Consider the following 6,400-nt stretch of genomic DNA (forward strand, 5'->3'; position numbering starts at 1 on the left):
CTCTGATGTTCATACCCCATTCTTTATGACCTTTACATTCGCACAAGTCTTAATTTGGCTTATTTTGAGTTAAATAAATATATTTTGTTAAAAGTTTATTGTGGTGTGTATTTTGAGCCAGGTCATAACAGGGGAAAAACCCATGGATCTTTTTACTTCACTACGGTGACAAAATATTGTTGTCTCTCCTGCATCAGCTGTACTGATGTCCAGTGAGCAAACCCCGCTGGGAATTGACACAAAGCATTTCTGCAGACGGTGGGAACACTGTGGAAATTCCTCGGCGTGGTGATACACTGGCATCCCGCGCTCGCCGTCCCCCGATGCCAATTGGCGGTCGTGCACAGTTGGCACGTTGCCTGGGGCACTGGACACGTTAGCTGTCACCATGGGGACCGTTTGGCCTTGCTGGCTGGGACAGTGGCACAGTATGGCAGAATGTTTAGCCTCATACTATGACTTACCTAACAAGCCCTCAGTGAGGCCTCATTCTGGCATGTGAATCCTGCGGCTCGGCTGGTAAACAACTACATAGTTAATTCCATAAGGCTTCCCTTGCATTCATTCCAGACACCTGTTCTGCTCAGATTAGGTTACACCCTGCACTTGAAGCCCGTGGGCTGCTTTCCCAGAAAAGATTAAACCTTTCTCAAGGCTTGTTTTTCCCCCAGTGATGAAGAATCCCTACTGAAAGAAATTTGAATCTTCTGTTTCTGTTTTGTTTCTCTCTTTCCAGATGTTAAATTAGACGTCACAATTCATTGTGTGCCTTTAAGCTTGTTCCTGACAAGAGGATGAGACTAATAAGTGAACTGAAGTGATCTGTCAATCACTTTCATCCTCTGTATGGATGTTGTGGCTGTGTGTCACACCTATGTGCGTAATCTGTTTCCCAGGATAGCTCTGCTAAGGGGATTATCGTCATGGGAGGGATATCTGCTCCATGTGAGACATGTAAGGAATTGAGGATTAGACTTCAATAATCGCTCAAGACCTGCAAAGAAGCGCAGACACTCAACAACACGCGAGAAAGGAGACGAAGCTCAGACACGAAGAACAAAAACCCTGTGAAGGCGAATAAAAGAATTTCAGAGATGTCTAAGGACAAGCTGGAGAGCCTGGTGAAGCACATGGAGGACACACTCTCTGAGATGGAGCAGCTGAAGGTGCACTGCGGGAAGCAGAGCGAGGAACTGAGCCAGCTGGTGGTGGAGCTCCGGAGAGAGAACCAGGAGCTGGTGGAGAAGTACAACCAGCTCGCTGTGGAGATGAAGGAGGCCAAGGAGATTATAGAACAGCTACAGGATACAAAATATGCCTTTAACGCAAAGGAGAGGCAGGCGCAGAAGCTCAGCCGGCAGCTCTGAAGGCCCACGAGGAGGACGGAAAAATGACTGTAGGTGGATGCGACCTCGGTATACTGAAAACTGAGGCCTGGAGGAAAAGAAGAGTGGACTAGCCAGAGGGAAAACACAGCTTGTTGGAGAAGATGTCTAAATACTGGTTGGGCATGAAAGCTAAATTAGGCACAGCTGTTTTCTTTAACGTATACAAAGAGTGTTTTTTTCTTTCTGTGTAGCTACATTTTAGCTCTTGAGGGAATGGATGTAAAGCTTAGTCATTTTAATGTTAACTTCCTGTGGCTTAGGGCTCCTTTTAAAGCCATGGCTAGATTTAATTACCAGGAATCACAACTGGAGGTCTGTAAGAAATGTGGATGTGGAAAATGTGGGCAAAGATGGTGCATAAGGTATTGTGGTCATATAATTAAAACAAAAACATGCCTCGAGGCTAGGCTGCACTGCCCCTGTAAAGATTTTTATTTGGTAACAACCATCGGATATTTTTTTTTAGATATACAGAGACCAGAAGAAGTGGGTGGTCACCTCTGTTTGGTGTGCTAAAAATACTTGATTATCCCTTCCTGACTTCAACCTTGTGAGACTTGAGACTTCAAGTTGCCTCCCTCCACACCGGGTCACAGGACATAGAAAAGCAGAAAACAAAGAAATGTGTGAAACAAATATGGCTTAATGTGTATTATTTATGTACCCAAATAAATCAGTGCTGATGTTCAGAATGTTTAAATCCTGAGCACATTTCTGAAACTGACAATCACTTTTGTTCAAGTCCTTTTGCATCATGTACAACATTGTGATTTCTATGGCCTACGCAAAATCTAAGACTAAAATTTGGTTGGGTTTTTACTGAGCCCAATAATTAAAATGTTATCTTCTTATTGAATCTGAATCAATTTTATTGCCTTTTCATATGTTGACCCTGTACACAGGATAAGAGGTTGACCATGGATAGGTTGATGGTTTACCTTTTTAACAAAAGTTATAAATATCTTTGTTTCAAGGACAAAAATGAAAGAAATAATTTAAAAATATTCAACTTAAAGCAAAAGTTGGATGTTTTTGAAATGACTTAATGACCTTACTGTACAGCCTTATTGGATGTGTCTCTTATACCTTTTAAGTGTGAAAATGTATGTAGAAATAGCTTGAGTGTTAGTATTGTGTAGGTAACTGTGGCCGGATTATGAATAAGTCTACTACATCCATCACATCACAGGTATGTCACTGAATTAGTCCCATGACACCTCAAAAAGAGTCCAAGTCACTGCAGCCACATTAGTAGCACTCATTTATTATATTTCTACATTTATTTATGTTGACTGTATGATTGTCTACGTGTAGCACCTGATCACCACAGCAAATTCCTCGTATGTGTAAAACACTACTTGGCAATAAAGCTCCTTCTGATTCTGATTGTGGGGCTGCTGGCTAACTCTTTTACTCCACTGCTGTCGTGTAATTGATGACTTGGAGTTGGCTGTAAATTTTTGTTCACACTGTCCACCTGTGTGTATTATGGGAAGTGCCATTGATTGTGAATTAATTTCTTGTCATGGCTGAACATATTTTTCACTGGGTTTGGATGCTGATCTTGGGAGTCATTCATTGCCATACTTGGGTCTCTGAGTCAGGATGAACATACTGTACATACAGTTGCTCAATATATACACATAACCTTTGTGTAGATGAATTTATTATTGATACAAAAGTTATTACGTACAACTTTTTTTCAATGCTTGCACTCTTGCACTACGTTTACACAACCATGAAATAACGGTACATAGTAACTAACAATCTGACCTGCATTGTGCATAGCTATAATAGCTGACTGATTAATTTTATTTATAGATTATCAGTCACAGGGAAAAACAAAAATCCAAAGAATAACAAGTCAACTTTCTCACAGGTGTCCAGTAACTGCATTGAGGCAAATTCCACCAGCCTGCCTCTCAGGTTTTAAACTGGAAAACAACGGAGAAAAAAGAGAACATGGTTTTTAGTGATGGGGTGACATTAAATTACACCCGTGGTTCCCAACCAATGCGTGAGGATTAGTTCTGAGCAACTCAATCAAGGGATGACTGTTTCATTTTAAGGACTTTTAGAGACACTAAGAGGTAAAATTATCCAGTATTCAACATGAAAAAAACAGAAATTGAAGAGAAGTCAGAAAAATAGACATAAATCATCCTGGGACCAACCGGGTGGTTCACTCCTGCAAGTTAGGAACCAAATTATAACACCAAGTCTCCAACCTCAACAACTATTGAAGAAGACGACGAGTAATTCTGTACTTCAGTAGATTTAATTCTGGTGGGGGGCCATACAAGTGTAATAAATCGCTACAAGTTATCAGAAGATACACACTCATCAAAAAACTGAAACTCTACCCTTATGATGGCGATAAAGGAAAGGTAATTAGGTAACCAAAATTATCAGGTTTCTTCCTGCTGGATCATTTCACATACAGATGCATTGTTTGCAAAGTTATGATAGAGGAACTGCAGATGTTCATTTTTCTGTTTTGTTTTTTCCCCCTGGGCACTTGAAGAGCTTCTTGTCCATTTTGGCTAAAAAGTTCACAGTCCAACAGCACAAAAAAAGATCTTACGTCAAGATCAGCTGTTGTCGACTCACCCGCGAAAGTCAGTCAGTCACAAAGTGCTGGTGAAGTTTGTGCAACCATCAAACACACCAAATCAGCTCTACGCTGTTTTATTTCTTGACACAGATCAGTCTTTTTTCAGTTAATCAAATATCATTTACCTATGAACTCCACAGTTCATAGGCAAATATGGTACTTTTTTCTCCACTACATTCGTCTAATTTACAGATTAAGATTTTACATACAAAACAAATGATCAGTTGATAAAATAATATGCGATGTTATATATTAAACTATCTAACAGCGTAAAAAATATTGAAGAATAGCTTCACCAGTTACAACATTAAAATGCGGCTTACACATTGATTCATCAACAATATAATAATATTCTATATGATAGTCACTCACTGGGAACAGTACTTTTACTTTTGATACTTCAAATACATTTTAGTAACAGTACATACATAATTTTACTTAAACAACATTTTCAGTCCTTGACTTTGACTTGTAGCCAATGTGGAATTGCGTACATCTTCTATCACTGCCTCATACTGGTAATGATTATACACTGTACAGAAAATATACTCTGGTGAATATTGTACATGGATTATGCTGCACAAGCTGTTTGGAGAAACTGGATGTACATGATATGCTGTTTGGGAGCTATAAAGAAATGTTAAAGATTAAGATGGGACTGCAGGAAGTAACTCAGTTTCAGTTTGATGGTCCATTGAACTTAAGTGGTGTTAAGACTGAGTAGATGCCTAGTTTGCATTTAGGTTTGAACTTTCCTTCCCTTTAGTAAAGTTATTGTTACCTGTGAAGTGCTTTGATTTTATAAAGTCATTCAGTTTTGCCTAAACATGGAAAATGATTCCTCAGTGTAACCAGAAAAACAAACTTGTGGCTTGAGTGGGTTTTGGGGGGAGTTAAGACTGTTTTTCTTTGGTTTATTCTCACATTTCACACACCCTCTCTGAATGAATCTCACACAAAAAAACTAAAACAAGCATCAAAGATGTAAAAAGTAGTAGCTCAAGACAAGTACACATTACACCCAAGATGTATGTTTACGTGAGCCTACAACTACATAACTGCACAATTTCAGTTTTGGGTGTTTTACTTAAGAGGCTAGTTGGGGTGTTTAGAAAAACCTCACCCAAGAAAGAGAAGAGGGGAGGGGGAGGGGTACAATATTTTTGGGAAACATATATTGGCAAATGTTAAATGTAGCTTTGGTAGTGGCACTGGTGGTTTCCTCTTTAAAATCCAAAATAATCACTTTTCCATGTTGCTTTGATGTAATTTTAACATGTTCAGTAACATGTTGTAAATTCTTCTGAAAGCCTTTGTGCTGTTGTCTTTTGAATTATAGAGAACACAAAATCAAGACTCAACTCAACTTAGAGGGCTGATTTCAATTATTTGTTTGTTAGTTTGTTGTTGGTTTTGTAGTCCGAGCGCCCTCTTTAACAGCTCAAAAATGTAATTAACATTGTTTCTAATTGAATGAGAATTGCTTATAAACACAGTTTTGAACTGCTAAGAGTCTGACTCAGAGACCCCAGCTGGAAAATTGGGGATAACATATAAAACAATTTCTATATTTTGTCACCTTCATCAAATGCACAAGGCCAGTTTGTGACAAAGTTTGGATAAATTGCAGTCACCAGAGCATGACTTGTAAAAACTTTTATGTCCTGACTTTTCATCTAACTCCACCATCAGGTAAAAATGTCACTTTTTCTACCTGCAAAATTAACAACTTTTTCCACCAGCCTCACCAATACTTTAGTGCTAATTCACAAATATTAGCATTTTGTGAAACCATTGTGAAACATGTTCGCATGGCCACAGAGGGACTAAAGCTGGTAGATTGCCTCAAGTGATGTCACTCGAGTCAGTGTCGGTCAGGTGGAGGTGATGAAGATATTTGAAGAAGCTTGAAAACGAAAATAAATCTGGCGGTGTTGAAAGAAGTGTGCTTACCAGACTTCTGCAGCCCATTCCTCATCTCTGTCTGAGGCTTGCGGCTCAATGCTACATTAGCTGTTACACCAGAATCTCTGACAGAACTGTCAGCTGTTGCATTGTATTGTGGGTAATGTAGGCACCATGTTTTGACAAGGAAGAAGAATGCATAGAATAAAAAGATATCTCTGCTGCATCAATTTTAATTTAAACTGTCAGTTGTGACAGCACAAAGCTAAATATTTTAAATCCCTATAAGCTGTGGTTTGTTTTTACACGTGAAGTACAGCAGTGGAGTCTGTGGGACTCCATACTATGAGGACATAAAGCCAATGTCAAGAGACACATGGTTAAATCATCATATTGAGTCCTACTAAACATACAATGCAGTGAACTTTAATTTTGACAAAGTGAGGTAACATTTGGGATCCATTTTCAGCTAAAAAGTATAACCCTGACTTTC

The sequence above is a fragment of the Micropterus dolomieu genome, linkage group LG11 (assembly GCF_021292245.1).
Source record: "Micropterus dolomieu isolate WLL.071019.BEF.003 ecotype Adirondacks linkage group LG11, ASM2129224v1, whole genome shotgun sequence".
NCBI classification, from domain to species: domain Eukaryota; kingdom Metazoa; phylum Chordata; class Actinopteri; order Centrarchiformes; family Centrarchidae; genus Micropterus; species Micropterus dolomieu.